The 15,593-nt window shown below is 54.8% G+C and overlaps 8 non-coding genes across 8 annotated transcripts; 4 read left to right on the forward strand and 4 right to left on the reverse strand.

Moving 5' to 3' along the window:
- Nucleotides 1-1,331: 1,331 nt before the first annotated feature.
- Nucleotides 1,332-1,450, forward strand: LOC138229409 (5S ribosomal RNA). Its single transcript, XR_011185826.1, has one exon. It is a non-coding gene; the product is annotated as a 5S ribosomal RNA (ribosomal RNA).
- A 637-nt stretch (nucleotides 1,451-2,087) lies between these two features.
- Nucleotides 2,088-2,251, reverse strand: LOC138229350 (U1 spliceosomal RNA). The gene has a single exon (XR_011185770.1). It is a non-coding gene; the product is annotated as a U1 spliceosomal RNA (small nuclear RNA).
- A 1,794-nt stretch (nucleotides 2,252-4,045) lies between these two features.
- On the forward strand, nucleotides 4,046-4,164 carry LOC138229392 (5S ribosomal RNA). The gene has a single exon (XR_011185812.1). It is a non-coding gene; the product is annotated as a 5S ribosomal RNA (ribosomal RNA).
- A 635-nt stretch (nucleotides 4,165-4,799) lies between these two features.
- Nucleotides 4,800-4,967, reverse strand: LOC138229407 (U1 spliceosomal RNA). The gene has a single exon (XR_011185824.1). It is a non-coding gene; the product is annotated as a U1 spliceosomal RNA (small nuclear RNA).
- A 6,907-nt stretch (nucleotides 4,968-11,874) lies between these two features.
- Nucleotides 11,875-11,993, forward strand: LOC138229403 (5S ribosomal RNA). The gene has a single exon (XR_011185823.1). It is a non-coding gene; the product is annotated as a 5S ribosomal RNA (ribosomal RNA).
- Nucleotides 11,994-12,629: 636 nt separating this feature from the next.
- Nucleotides 12,630-12,793, reverse strand: LOC138229371 (U1 spliceosomal RNA). Its single transcript, XR_011185791.1, has one exon. It is a non-coding gene; the product is annotated as a U1 spliceosomal RNA (small nuclear RNA).
- Nucleotides 12,794-14,600: 1,807 nt separating this feature from the next.
- On the forward strand, nucleotides 14,601-14,719 carry LOC138229613 (5S ribosomal RNA). The gene has a single exon (XR_011186023.1). It is a non-coding gene; the product is annotated as a 5S ribosomal RNA (ribosomal RNA).
- A 636-nt stretch (nucleotides 14,720-15,355) lies between these two features.
- Nucleotides 15,356-15,519, reverse strand: LOC138229372 (U1 spliceosomal RNA). Its single transcript, XR_011185792.1, has one exon. It is a non-coding gene; the product is annotated as a U1 spliceosomal RNA (small nuclear RNA).
- Between the last annotated feature and the right edge of the window lie 74 nt (nucleotides 15,520-15,593).

Genomic DNA, 15,593 nt, shown 5'->3' on the forward strand with positions numbered 1-15,593 from the left:
GGAGAAAGTTCCCGCGCTCCGCCGCAGGGAAGGCTCGCTCCGTGCGCACACGTCCTTTCGATGCCAGTCCAACAAGTGCTCCGCATTAGCTGCGTCGGGGCTCCGGCGTGTCGCACCTCACCTCACCTCGCACTGCCCCCTCCTTGAATGTCTGCCGCTGGGCATGCCCCGCTCTCCTCCGCCTTATCTTATCGCGTGTGAGCACCGACAATGGCCACAATGCCGGGGAATGGCACCTGTAAAGTGTTAATTGGGGCACAGGAACAGCCCGTCTCGTCTCGGGGGGGCCGGCTTCAGAGACAATACAGCAAACACAGCGGGGCGGGGGAAGAAGACGACACCACACATGCGGGTACATTCAGCTCCGGCGGGAACGAGACATTTGTCGGTCTTTTCAAGTGCCGAGAGCCGAGCAATCCTTCACTTGTATCGTTTCTCCCCGGTGACTAGATCTGGCCCTGCGACTCTCGACTGGGCTCACCCCCGGGGCAGCCCAGCAGGTGTGAGCCTGGCCGGCACCCGGATGGGAGATTCCACCCCGGAAAAGCTCCGGTTGCTGCTGCTCCTGCAAGAGGTGTGACTGGGACCAGTAGGGAGCGCTCACCCTGCGGGCTGTGTGGCTCTCTTACGCCCCAGCCTCCTGATGGCGACACTCTGCTGCACAAACAGAGGTCAAACCGAGGTCCCGACCCTCCTTGGCCATTAGGAAACCCCAGGGCGTCTCTCAAAAAGAGATGCCGGGGGTGTCCCTCTGGTGTTAGTGCTCCCCTTTACCCATCAGTCGGGGTCTCCTCCTAATCCCCGTCTCACCTGTAACAATCAATGACGAGGCCCCCCTGTCCGTGAGATTTAGTACTCGCGCAAGAGACCGGGGGCAGAGCGCGAACGCGGTCCCCCGCCCCCCACAAAGTGCGCGCTCCGGGTCCTGCAACACAGCGGAAGGGCAGCGAGAAGGAGCCTCTTGCTCTGACGCCGCAAGGCCACAAGAGGGCGGAGGCGCCGCGCGCCCGGCCGACGTGTTGGACCGGTGCGCTTTACGTGCTGAAATAAACACGCGAAAGCCCCGAAATGTTTCCAGAGTGCTGTGCACTGGAGGTTTTTGTCTGGTGAAGACTTGCCTGGTGCTCCTCCGTGCAGATTGTTTGTCCTCCTCCAGTGCGGGACGAGCCAACACAAGGGAGCGCATTCGCCAACATCCAGGCACGCAATGCGATTTGGAAAGCAGCTCCTTTCCAAAGAGTGGCACACGAACGATCCTTCAGTCCCGCTCGGGGGGCACGGAACCCCCGCCACACACAGCTTCAAGTAGCGAGTCAGGCGCCGGGGCTTTCGCTTACGGCCACACCACCCTGAACACACCCGATCTCGTCTGATCTCGGAAGCTAAGCAGCGTCGGGCCTGGTTAGTACTTGGATGGGAGACTGCCTGGGAATACCAGGTGCTGTAAGCTTTTGCTCTCCCGGCCAGCAGGGGTCGCCGTTGGTGCCGTAGGCTTTGGGAGGAAAACCTGCAGGATGGAAAGGTGATCTATAGCCTCATCTCTAGAGATGTTTTGTTGCTGTGGCATGTGTGTGACCCATATTCAAAAAAAAAAAACCCGTCTGTAAAACGAATATCGAAGCTGCCTCTAAATCTGCAAATGAAGATGAGTCGATAAACCACTCGTTTTTCGTATAACTAGACATATATTCATTTGTTACCGATTTCATTCATTGAGCACGGATACAATAGAGGTACAGCCATTCACTGTTTGACATGTCTGCACTGGTACAGAACCGAGCAATCAGAAAACGGGTGAAACTGTCTTTAGACTCAGCATACAGTACCGAGGCCCCCCATGACCAAATAAAGGCTAACCTCGATAATCAGCCTAAAGAACGCAGACTACAGCAAAACGACTGACTTTGAAAAGGGAATGAACGTCCGGAAGGAGTAGTGGAACTAGCTTGAGATGCTTCTCCGGACCCCTAACTAAAAGCCAGCGAGAACCAGCAGCGGCGTCCACTCCTGTCGAACCGGGATCCTTCCGCAGCCACGCAGCTCGTGGTGTCCTAACCCTCCCGTATCTGATTTTGGACCAAGCACATCAGGGGAGAGCGCGAACGCAGTCCCCCACTACCAGAAATTATGCAGTCGAGATTCCCACATTTGGGGAATTCGCAGGGGTCAGCACAGCCGGAGTGCAATGGCCGAGCCTCACCCTGGGTGAACCTCCTTCTTGATCAAGGTATCTCCCCTGCCAGGTAAGTATGAGTTAAACAGGCCCCTGCAAGCGGCCCGCACCCACAGCACAAATCGCGCAGCCTAGGCCACCTCCTCGCCCCGCACGCCACCGCCTCCTGCTGGGCCCACTCTTTCACACACTCACACGCCACACTAACACTCAAAAGTGTGGGCAAAACGAGAAAACGAGCGCGCCGTTTCCTACACATCTGCAGTCGCCGTTGCGCATTCGCAGCATGTCCCGGGATGCAATTCGGCCTCATTTGCATAACTCCAGACCGGCAGATCGCCACGCAAGCTCGCGACGTGCGCCTGCCACACACCGAACAAACCTTTTCAGCAATTTCCAAAAAACGGGCCTGCTCGCCTGCCCACAAGGCTCCGTCTCTTACCTGCTCTCCAGAGCCTGCTGCCTTCTGTGCTTTTCTCTCGGCACCGCTGCAGCGCACACAACTCCTGCAGCGGGAGGGGGGGAGAAAGTTCCCGCGCTCCGCCGCAGGGAAGGCTCGCTCCGTGCGCACACGTCCTTTCGATGCCAGTCCAACAAGTGCTCCGCATTAGCTGCGTCGGGGCTCCGGCGTGTCGCACCTCACCTCACCTCGCACTGCCCCCTCCTTGAATGTCTGCCGCTGGGCATGCCCCGCTCTCCTCCGCCTTATCTTATCGCGTGTGAGCACCGACAATGGCCACAATGCCGGGGAATGGCACCTGTAAAGTGTTAATTGGGGCACAGGAACAGCCCGTCTCGTCTCGGGGGGGCCGGCTTCAGAGACAATACAGCAAACACAGCGGGGCGGGGGAAGAAGACGACACCACACATGCGGGTACATTCAGCTCCGGCGGGAACGAGACATTTGTCGGTCTTTTCAAGTGCCGAGAGCCGAGCAATCCTTCACTTGTATCGTTTCTCCCCGGTGACTAGATCTGGCCCTGCGACTCTCGACTGGGCTCACCCCCGGGGCAGCCCAGCAGGTGTGAGCCTGGCCGGCACCCGGATGGGAGATTCCACCCCGGAAAAGCTCCGGTTGCTGCTGCTCCTGCAAGAGGTGTGACTGGGACCAGTAGGGAGCGCTCACCCTGCGGGCTGTGTGGCTCTCTTACGCCCCAGCCTCCTGATGGCGACACTCTGCTGCACAAACAGGCGCCGTCCTTCGGGGGAGGCGTCAAACCGAGGTCCCGACCCTCCTTGGCCATTAGGAAACCCCAGGGCGTCTCTCAAAAAGAGATGCCGGGGGTGTCCCTCTGGTGTTAGTGCTCCCCTTTACCCATCAGTCGGGGTCTCCTCCTAATCCCCGTCTCACCTGTAACAATCAATGACGAGGCCCCCCTGTCCGTGAGATTTAGTACTCGCGCAAGAGACCGGGGGCAGAGCGCGAACGCGGTCCCCCGCCCCCCACAAAGTGCGCGCTCCGGGTCCTGCAACACAGCGGAAGGGCAGCGAGAAGGAGCCTCTTGCTCTGACGCCGCAAGGCCACAAGAGGGCGGAGGCGCCGCGCGCCCGGCCGACGTGTTGGACCGGTGCGCTTTACGTGCTGAAATAAACACGCGAAAGCCCCGAAATGTTTCCAGAGTGCTGTGCACTGGAGGTTTTTGTCTGGTGAAGACTTGCCTGGTGCTCCTCCGTGCAGATTGTTTGTCCTCCTCCAGTGCGGGACGAGCCAACACAAGGGAGCGCATTCGCCAACATCCAGGCACGCAATGCGATTTGGAAAGCAGCTCCTTTCCAAAGAGTGGCACACGAACGATCCTTCAGTCCCGCTCGGGGGGCACGGAACCCCCGCCACACACAGCTTCAAGTAGCGAGTCAGGCGCCGGGGCTTTCGCTTACGGCCACACCACCCTGAACACGCCCGATCTCGTCTGATCTCGGAAGCTAAGCAGCGTCGGGCCTGGTTAGTACTTGGATGGGAGACTGCCTGGGAATACCAGGTGCTGTAAGCTTTTGCTCTCCCGGCCAGCAGGGGTCGCCGTTGGTGCCGTAGGCTTTGGGAGGAAAACCTGCAGGATGGAAAGGTGATCTATAGCCTCATCTCTAGAGATGTTTTGTTGCTGTGGCATGTGTGTGACCCATATTCAAAAAAAAAACCCGTCTGTAAAACGAATATCGAAGCTGCCTCTAAATCTGCAAATGAAGATGAGTCGATAAACCACTCGTTTTTCGTATAACTAGACATATATTCATTTGTTACCGATTTCATTCATTGAGCACGGATACAATAGAGGTACAGCCATTCACTGTTTGACATGTCTGCACTGGTACAGAACCGAGCAATCAGAAAACGGGTGAAACTGTCTTTAGACTCAGCATACAGTACCGAGGCCCCCCATGACCAAATAAAGGCTAACCTCGATAATCAGCCTAAAGAACGCAGACTACAGCAAAACGACTGACTTTGAAAAGGGAATGAACGTCCGGAAGGAGTAGTGGAACTAGCTTGAGATGCTTCTCCGGACCCCTAACTAAAAGCCAGCGAGAACCAGCAGCGGCGTCCACTCCTGTCGAACCGGGATCCTTCCGCAGCCACGCAGCTCATGGTGTCCTAACCCTCCCGTATCTGATTTTGGACCAAGCACATCAGGGGAGAGCGCGAACGCAGTCCCCCACTACCAGAAATTATGCAGTCGAGATTCCCACATTTGGGGAATTCGCAGGGGTCAGCACAGCCGGAGTGCAATGGCCGAGCCTCACCCTGGGTGAACGATTCGATTTTTAAGAACTTTATTTTCTTTTCACAAAAAAATACAGGAAATCACAAATCAGAAAGCTTTACATTAATATACATACTTAAAACAGTATATATGATCACATCTCATTACATTTTGACACGGAACCAGTTACATAGCAACAATTTCTTTTTTTCTGGTGCAAATCACATTCTTTACTTAAACATGATAATGTTTTTCACAGTTTCTTGAGATACTGTCCAATGCCCTCTATTTCCCACAGATTTTCTGCTTCCTCCCTCCCTTCTCTCCACAGATCTCTGAGGTAATAGTTCTCTCGGGTGATGAACAGGGCCAGGCTACCTGCTGCCTTGACTGGGACCTCGATGCCTTTGAACAGCCCCATGTTCCTCACTCTCCACAGGGCGTCTTTCCCACTGTTCACCACGGCCCAGATCCTGTCAAACACGTCAGGAGGAAGCTTGACAGGAGAGATGCCGTATATGATGAAAGCAGCGGTCAGGGTAAATTGGGGCGAGAGAGCCTGCAACCAATCTTCAAACTGTGCCCAGAAGGCCTTAGCAAAAAAGCAGGACCACAGGAGGTGGGTCACAGTCTCCTCCTCGCCGCAGCCCACCCTAACGCAGCGAGGGCTGGGGGTGAGGCCCCTACGGTACAAGAAAGTTCGTACCGGTAAGCACTGGTGGACGACACTCCAGGCTAAATCTCTGTGAATGTTGCACAGAAATTTAGAGGATGTGTGTTTCCACACCTTCCTTGTTTGGGCTGATGTTAAAATGCCCACAGGGGTCTGCCTATTGTTCTGGGGTGCTACGAAATCTTCCAGTTTTTGGACGCTGACATCTCGGAGGGGAATATGGCCAATTGGGTGAGATCTTAGAAAACTTTTAACTGTCCCATAAATTGCAGGGCATGTGTCAGAGAGTGGGACGTCCAGCTTGGGTCTGACACCCCACACTCTGAACACCTCCCTACCTACCCAGAGCCTGGAAAAATAAGTCCAGGTACGCGCTGCAGGTGCTGTTGCAAAGCCTCTCAGCACAGAGGCCAGGAAAATGCACAGCAGCTTCGTAGCAATATCTGGGACAGACTTCCCCCCTGAGGGTAGCGGCCTGTACATTATTTCCCTTCTGAGTCTTTCCTGCTTCCCACCCCATAGAAATTGAAACATCAATCTCCTCAGCACCGCCGCAACACGGTGTGGGATTGGGAAGGTAGAAGCCAGAAAATTCAAGACAGGCAAGAGCTCGGCTTTGATGACCAGCACCTTCCCTGTCATGGTGAGGTCTCGGTCCTTCCATTGCATCAGTTTTTTGTTTAAGATTGGCAATTTGTTCTGCCAATTTACTGTTCCCATCTCTTCTCCAAAATACACCCCCAGGACCTTAATTCTCTTCTCTTGCAGCCTGAGATCATGTCCTTCTTTTGGCTCCCTCCAGTTCTGATAAAAAATCTCACTCTTAGATGTGTTAATTTTTGCGGAGGAAGCCAAAGAGAACCGATCACAGCACTGCAGAGCTCTGCTAATTGAGGCATTGTCAGAGAGGAGCAGGGTGACGTCATCCATGTATAGAGATGTCTTTACCTCTCCTCCCCCACTTCCAGGCACTGGTATCCCATTAATGGCCTGATCCTGGCGCAAGGCACAGGCTAAGGGCTCCATAGCCAAAACGAATAACAAGGGGGATAATGGGCAGCCCTGCCTCACCCCTGAACAGACTTCAAAGGTGCGTGATCTATTGCCATTAACCATGACTCTGCTGTTGCTACCTGTGTACAGCAGGTTAATCCACTTTCTCATGATGGGGCCAAACTTCATGTGCTCAAGTACCGATGTTAAGTACTGCCGGTTTAGGCGGTCAAAGGCCTTTTCTAGGTCTACACCTAAAATGCACAGAGGGAGGGAGCGATCCTCAGAGTACAGACAGACATCCCTCAACAAGGCCAGGTTGTCGCTCATCAGGCGTCCTGCTATCCCACAAGTCTGTTCTTTCCCTACCAGTGAGGCCACTACATTTTGTAGGCGCAGGAAAAGGGCTTTGGACAGGATCTTAGTGTCCACGCCTAACAGGCTGAGGGGTCTCCAGTTCTTTATGTCATTTTTTGCTCCTTTCTTAAACAAGAGAGAGATAGTGCCTTCTCTTAAGGAGTCAGGCAGCAATTCTGTCTTGTAGCTTTCCTCGAATAGGAGCAGTAGCGGATCCTGAAGCAGATCCCAAAAGGTGCAATAAAATTCTTTAGGGAGCCCGTCAGCACCCGGAGTTTTCCCCTTCTGTAAGCTCTCCATAGCCTGTCTCAGCTCTTCTACTGTCAAATCCCTCTCAAGTACTTCCCTATCTTCTTCACTCAAAATGTTTTCTAGCTTTGAGGTAAAAAAATGAATATCTTCATCCTTTACCTCTGTAGAGCTGTACAGTCTTGAGTAGAAGGCCTCGGTGCAGGAGAGGATAGCACTCGGCTCTGTTCTCTCTCGTCCCTCCTCATCAACTACACTTTCCATGACAGTCTTGGAGCCTACCACTTTCCTGAAAAAGAAGCGAGTACACTTCTCATTTTCTTCCAAGAACTGCACTCTGCTTCTTAACAGCACTCCTCGACTACTTTCTTCGGCTATGCTCCGGATGTCCTTTTTTAAAAGGGCGATATCCTCGAGCACATCGAAGCCACTGTGCAGCATCGTGTAGAGACGCTGCAGCTGCCTCTGTTTCCTGGCTAGCACTCCTCTCCGTCTGGCAGCAGCCTTCCTTCCCTCAGCCATGAAAAAGGCCTTTGTCCTCACCTTCACCTCCTCCCACCACTCTCCTACTGACCCGTACAGACACTGCAAGGACAGCCACTGTGATAGTTTCTCCTTGTAGCGGGATACTACCCCCTCGTTCTCTAGCAGCTTTGTGTTGAGTTTCCAGAGGCCTGGGCCAAAGACAGTCCCGCCCTGGAGTTCCACTCTACACCCTAAAGCCTGATGATCTGAGAAGAAGACAGGCTGAAGAGTGACCCCAACAACTTTCACTCTCTCTGAGACAAAGCAATAGTCAATTCTGGAGCTGCTATTCCTCCCTGACCATGTATATCCTGCTGTTGTGGGATATATACATCTATATGTGTCTGAGAGTTTAAAGTCTTGAACTAAGTTTTGCAGGGCCAGTGAGCTGGAATCCAATTTTATCGGCGAGCTAGACTGCCTGTCTGTGTGCTCTAAGATACAATTAAAATCCCCTCCCACTATCACGTCTGTGCTGCATAACAATAGGGGGGAGAGTGCCTTGAGTAGCTCCACCCTTCCTCCTACGTCAGTAGGGCAATACACATTGATTAGCCGCAGGTTAACGGTCCCCCATTCCACATCCACACACAGCAACCTGCCATCTATGACCCTCTGAATACTTTTCAATTTGAATGCCCATCCTTTGAAAAGAATGGCCACGCCAGAGGCTCTGTTGTTATTGTCCCCTGACCAAACAGAAGGCCCTTTATCCCACCTATCTTCAAAACTTTTATACCTCTCTTGATAGGCTAAAGCACACTCCTGCAACATCAACACATCTCCCTCTCTCTGCTGGAGGTAATCAAAGACAGACTGGCATTTAACTCTGTCATTGATACCTCTTGTGTTAAGAGAAATTATGTTAAGAGCCATATTACATAAGAAAGTGGAACCAGTCTTTACAAAACACATTTCTCTTCGGTCTCACCTGTTACCTTTTTCTTTTTCTTTTTCTTCTTACCAATTTCCTGCCAGCCATCCTCTGAATGAGCCTTCATCAGGGTGGCAGCAGTAAAAGCGTTCACAGAGTCCATTTCAAGGAAGGGGGTAGAGGGAGGGGTGGAGAGGTTCCAGCTGTCCCCATCGCCATGCTCTCCTTCCTCCTCGCTCGGGGAGAAAACAGAGTCATTTTTTCTTTTCCTCAAGTCCAGCTCCTGGGAGCACTGAGGGGAAAGGGGTGCAGCCGATGCACCAGTCTCCTCTTCCCCCTCACCCACCAGCTGCTGCAGATCCTCCGTGATGGACTGGATGGAGGAGAGGAGGGCATCTGTAGCACTTGCAGAGTCTGAGAAAAGCAGCTCCGCTGAATCCTGGGTATCCTCGCTGGACCCGCTCCACCGGGGGGCCCCACACTGGCCCTCGTTCTGAGGAGCAGGAGTGGGGGAGGGGTCCTCGCTGTTCTCGGGGGTTTTCAAACCCTCGTGCTTGTCTGGTGCAGTCTGCGGTTGTGGGGGCGTAGTGGAATTCTCTTCCACCAGCCCCGGAGCCACAGCAGGACTGATCCTGGCTGGAGGCTGAGAGTCTTTGTCCAACAAGGGTTCTTTGTTTGACTTGTTGTTTGCTTTGGATTTTCGGGCCGGTTTGGCTGAAACAAGCACTGCCTCATCCTTTCTCATTTTGAGTTTATTGGCGTAGGCGTGAGGGCAGTTCTTAAAAACGTGTCCTTCCGAGCCACATAAATTGCACTTTGGCAGCATTGAACAGTCAGAGGCTAAATGTCCCTGTTTGCCACAGGTCTTGCAGCATTTCACAGTGCAGGACGATGCCAGGTGTCCCACAGCACCACAGCGCCGACACACCTTTGGTTGTCCCACATAAAACACATAGCCATTGCAGGCGCCCAGCCGGATTGTAGAGGGCAGGTGCCTTAAGCCTCCATTTACGCTGTCCGGTAGCAAGCGAACCTCGAATTTCCTTGCTCCTGTTTTTATACCATCAACATCTCTAACCTCAGTTCCATGGTGGACGGTGCAGTACTGGTTAAGCCAGGTGTGAATGTCCTCCGTCTTTGCCAGTTCCGAGAACATAACAACATGCACCGTTTTCCTCTCTCTCTGTGTCAGAGGCTGCAAGTTGATCTTCTCAAGTGCAGGAACTTTGCCTCTTTTTGCCTCAAACACATCCACGCATTGTTCAAACAGAGGATAGGTAGCAAATACAACCTCAAATGCTTTCTGACCTGGGAGAGCGAAGATGAAATCCAAGTGCCGAGGTTCAAAGCCAAGTTCCTTCTGTAACACTTTTCTGCTGAACTGCATACGATCCATGAAGAGGTCATCCAAGAGCTCAAAACGTACAGCATTCTTACGGGATCCAAAGGTTGCCATTTCAAAAACTGCAAATCGAAAGCTGCTTCCAACAAAAGAAAAACAATCCAACTACTCCACCTACAGGCTGATCAAGGTATCTCCCCTGCCAGGTAAGTATGAGTTAAACAGGCCCCTGCAAGCGGCCCGCACCCACAGCACAAATCGCGCAGCCTAGGCCACCTCCTCGCCCCGCACGCCACCGCCTCCTGCTGGGCCCACTCTTTCACACACTCACACGCCACACTAACACTCAAAAGTGTGGGCAAAACGAGAAAACGAGCGCGCCGTTTCCTACACATCTGCAGTCGCCGTTGCGCATTCGCAGCATGTCCCGGGATGCAATTCGGCCTCATTTGCATAACTCCAGACCGGCAGATCGCCACGCAAGCTCGCGACGTGCGCCTGCCACACACCGAACAAACCTTTTCAGCAATTTCCAAAAAACGGGCCTGCTCGCCTGCCCACAAGGCTCCGTCTCTTACCTGCTCTCCAGAGCCTGCTGCCTTCTGTGCTTTTCTCTCGGCACCGCTGCAGCGCACACAACTCCTGCAGCGGGAGGGGGGGAGAAAGTTCCCGCGCTCCGCCGCAGGGAAGGCTCGCTCCGTGCGCACACGTCCTTTCGATGCCAGTCCAACAAGTGCTCCGCATTAGCTGCGTCGGGGCTCCGGCGTGTCGCACCTCACCTCACCTCGCACTGCCCCCTCCTTGAATGTCTGCCGCTGGGCATGCCCCGCTCTCCTCCGCCTTATCTTATCGCGTGTGAGCACCGACAATGGCCACAATGCCGGGGAATGGCACCTGTAAAGTGTTAATTGGGGCACAGGAACAGCCCGTCTCGTCTCGGGGGGGCCGGCTTCAGAGACAATACAGCAAACACAGCGGGGCGGGGGAAGAAGACGACACCACACATGCGGGTACATTCAGCTCCGGCGGGAACGAGACATTTGTCGGTCTTTTCAAGTGCCGAGAGCCGAGCAATCCTTCACTTGTATCGTTTCTCCCCGGTGACTAGATCTGGCCCTGCGACTCTCGACTGGGCTCACCCCCGGGGCAGCCCAGCAGGTGTGAGCCTGGCCGGCACCCGGATGGGAGATTCCACCCCGGAAAAGCTCCGGTTGCTGCTGCTCCTGCAAGAGGTGTGACTGGGACCAGTAGGGAGCGCTCACCCTGCGGGCTGTGTGGCTCTCTTACGCCCCAGCCTCCTGATGGCGACACTCTGCTGCACAAACAGAGGTCAAACCGAGGTCCCGACCCTCCTTGGCCATTAGGAAACCCCAGGGCGTCTCTCAAAAAGAGATGCCGGGGGTGTCCCTCTGGTGTAAGTGCTCCCCTTTACCCATCAGTCGGGGTCTCCTCCTAATCCCCGTCTCACCTGTAACAATCAATGACGAGGCCCCCCTGTCCGTGAGATTTAGTACTCGCGCAAGAGACCGGGAGCAGAGCGCGAACGCGGTCCCCCGCCCCCCACAAAGTGCGCGCTCCGGGTCCTGCAACACAGCGGAAGGGCAGCGAGAAGGAGCCTCTTGCTCTGACGCCGCAAGGCCACAAGAGGGCGGAGGCGCCGCGCGCCCGGCCGACGTGTTGGACCGGTGCGCTTTACGTGCTGAAATAAACACGCGAAAGCCCCGAAATGTTTCCAGAGTGCTGTGCACTGGAGGTTTTTGTCTGGTGAAGACTTGCCTGGTGCTCCTCCGTGCAGATTGTTTGTCCTCCTCCAGTGCGGGACGAGCCAACACAAGGGAGCGCATTCGCCAACATCCAGGCACGCAATGCGATTTGGAAAGCAGCTCCTTTCCAAAGAGTGGCACACGAACGATCCTTCAGTCCCGCTCGGGGGGCACGGAACCCCCGCCACACACAGCTTCAAGTAGCGAGTCAGGCGCCGGGGCTTTCGCTTACGGCCACACCACCCTGAACACGCCCGATCTCGTCTGATCTCGGAAGCTAAGCAGCGTCGGGCCTGGTTAGTACTTGGATGGGAGACTGCCTGGGAATACCAGGTGCTGTAAGCTTTTGCTCTCCCGGCCAGCAGGGGTCGCCGTTGGTGCCGTAGGCTTTGGGAGGAAAACCTGCAGGATGGAAAGGTGATCTATAGCCTCATCTCTAGAGATGTTTTGTTGCTGTGGCATGTGTGTGACCCATATTCAAAAAAAAAAACCCGTCTGTAAAACGAATATCGAAGCTGCCTCTAAATCTGCAAATGAAGATGAGTCGATAAACCACTCGTTTTTCGTATAACTAGACATATATTCATTTGTTACCGATTTCATTCATTGAGCACGGATACAATAGAGGTACAGCCATTCACTGTTTGACATGTCTGCACTGGTACAGAACCGAGCAATCAGAAAACGGGTGAAACTGTCTTTAGACTCAGCATACAGTACCGAGGCCCCCCATGACCAAATAAAGGCTAACCTCGATAATCAGCCTAAAGAACGCAGACTACAGCAAAACGACTGACTTTGAAAAGGGAATGAACGTCCGGAAGGAGTAGTGGAACTAGCTTGAGATGCTTCTCCGGACCCCTAACTAAAAGCCAGCGAGAACCAGCAGCGGCGTCCACTCCTGTCGAACCGGGATCCTTCCGCAGCCACGCAGCTCGTGGTGTCCTAACCCTCCCGTATCTGATTTTGGACCAAGCACATCAGGGGAGAGCGCGAACGCAGTCCCCCACTACCAGAAATTATGCAGTCGAGATTCCCACATTTGGGGAATTCGCAGGGGTCAGCACAGCCGGAGTGCAATGGCCGAGCCTCGCCCTGGGTGAACCTCCTTCTTGATCAAGGTATCTCCCCTGCCAGGTAAGTATGAGTTAAACAGGCCCCTGCAAGCGGCCCGCACCCACAGCACAAATCGCGCAGCCTAGGCCACCTCCTCGCCCCGCACGCCACCGCCTCCTGCTGGGCCCACTCTTTCACACACTCACACGCCACACTAACACTCAAAAGTGTGGGCAAAACGAGAAAACGAGCGCGCCGTTTCCTACACATCTGCAGTCGCCGTTGTGCATTCGCAGCATGTCCCGGGATGCAATTCGGCCTCATTTGCATAACTCCAGACCGGCAGATCGCCACGCAAGCTCGCGACGTGCGCCTGCCACACACCGAACAAACCTTTTCAGCAATTTCCAAAAAACGGGCCTGCTCGCCTGCCCACAAGGCTCCGTCTCTTACCTGCTCTCCAGAGCCTGCTGCCTTCTGTGCTTTTCTCTCGGCACCGCTGCAGCGCACACAACTCCTGCAGCGGGAGGGGGGGAGAAAGTTCCCGCGCTCCGCCGCAGGGAAGGCTCGCTCCGTGCGCACACGTCCTTTCGATGCCAGTCCAACAAGTGCTCCGCATTAGCTGCGTCGGGGCTCCGGCGTGTCGCACCTCACCTCACCTCGCACTGCCCCCTCCTTGAATGTCTGCCGCTGGGCATGCCCCGCTCTCCTCCGCCTTATCTTATCGCGTGTGAGCACCGACAATGGCCACAATGCCGGGGAATGGCACCTGTAAAGTGTTAATTGGGGCACAGGAACAGCCCGTCTCGTCTCGGGGGGGCCGGCTTCAGAGACAATACAGCAAACACAGCGGGGCGGGGGAAGAAGACGACACCACACATGCGGGTACATTCAGCTCCGGCGGGAACGAGACATTTGTCGGTCTTTTCAAGTGCCGAGAGCCGAGCAATCCTTCACTTGTATCGTTTCTCCCCGGTGACTAGATCTGGCCCTGCGACTCTCGACTGGGCTCACCCCCGGGGCAGCCCAGCAGGTGTGAGCCTGGCCGGCACCCGGATGGGAGATTCCACCCCGGAAAAGCTCCGGTTGCTGCTGCTCCTGCAAGAGGTGTGACTGGGACCAGTAGGGAGCGCTCACCCTGCAGGCTGTGTGGCTCTCTTACGCCCCAGCCTCCTGATGGCGACACTCTGCTGCACAAACAGGCGCCGTCCTTCGGGGGAGGCGTCAAACCGAGGTCCCGACCCTCCTTGGCCATTAGGAAACCCCAGGGCGTCTCTCAAAAAGAGACGCCGGGGGTGTCCCTCTGGTGTTAGTGCTCCCCTTTACACATCAGTCGGGGTCTCCTCCTAATCCCCGTCTCACCTGTAACAATCAATGACGAGGCCCCCCTGTCCGTGAGATTTAGTACTCGCGCAAGAGACCGGGGGCAGAGCGCGAACGCGGTCCCCCGCCCCCCACAAAGTGCGCGCTCCGGGTTCCCTCTCGGGGCCCTGCAACACAGCGGAAGGGCAGCGAGAAGGAGCCTCTTGCTCTGACGCCGCAAGGCCACAAGAGGGCGGAGGCGCCGCGCGCCCGGCCGACGTGTTGGACCGGTGCGCTTTACGTGCTGAAATAAACACGCGAAAGCCCCGAAATGTTTCCAGAGTGCTGTGCACTGGAGGTTTTTGTCTGGTGAAGACTTGCCTGGTGCTCCTCCGTGCAGATTGTTTGTCCTCCTCCAGTGCGGGACGAGCCAACACAAGGGAGCGCATTCGCCAACATCCAGGCACGCAATGCGATTTGGAAAGCAGCTCCTTTCCAAAGAGTTGCACACGAACGATCCTTCAGTCCCGCTCGGGGGGCACGGAACCCCCGCCACACACAGCTTCAAGTAGCGAGTCAGGCGCCGGGGCTTTCGCTTACGGCCACACCACCCTGAACACGCCCGATCTCGTCTGATCTCGGAAGCTAAGCAGCATCGGGCCTGGTTAGTACTTGGATGGGAGACTGCCTGGGAATACCAGGTGCTGTAAGCTTTTGCTCTCCCGGCCAGCAGGGGTCGCCGTTGGTGCCGTAGGCTTTGGGAGGAAAACCTGCAGGATGGAAAGGTGATCTATAGCCTCATCTCTAGAGATGTTTTGTTGCTGTGGCATGTGTGTGACCCATATTCAAAAAAAAAAACCCGTCTGTAAAACGAATATCGAAGCTGCCTCTAAATCTGCAAATGAAGATAAGTCGATAAACCACTCGTTTTTCGTATAACTAGACATATATTCATTTGTTACCAATTTCATTCATTGAGCACGGATACAATAGAGGTACAGCCATTCACTGTTTGACATGTCTGCACTGGTACAGAACCGAGCAATCAGAAAACGGGTGAAACTGTCTTTAGACTCAGCATACAGTACCGAGGCCCCCCATGACCAAATAAAGGCTAACCTCGATAATCAGCCTAAAGAACGCAGACTACAGCAAAACGACTGACTTTGAAAAGGGAATGAACGTCCGGAAGGAGTAGTGGAACTAGCTTGAGATGCTTCTCCGGACCCCTAACTAAAAGCCAGCGAGAACCAGCAGCGGCGTCCACTCCTGTCGAACCGGGATCCTTCCGCAGCCACGCAGCTCGTGGTGTCCTAACCCTCCTGTATCTGATTTTGGACCAAGCACATCAGGGGAGAGCGCGAACGCAGTCCCCCACTACCAGAAATTATGCAGTCGAGATTCCCACATTTGGGGAATTCGCAGGGGTCAGCACAGCCGGAGTGCAATGGCCGAGCCTCGCCCTGGGTGAACCTCCTTCTTGATCAAGGTATCTCCCCTGCCAGGTAAGTATGAGTTAAACAGGCCCCTGCAAGCGGCCCGCACCCACAGCACAAATCGCGCAGCCTAGGCCACCTCCTCGCCCCG

This window comes from Lepisosteus oculatus, unplaced genomic scaffold (assembly GCF_040954835.1).
Source record: "Lepisosteus oculatus isolate fLepOcu1 unplaced genomic scaffold, fLepOcu1.hap2 HAP2_SCAFFOLD_45, whole genome shotgun sequence".
Lineage (NCBI taxonomy): Eukaryota > Metazoa > Chordata > Actinopteri > Semionotiformes > Lepisosteidae > Lepisosteus > Lepisosteus oculatus.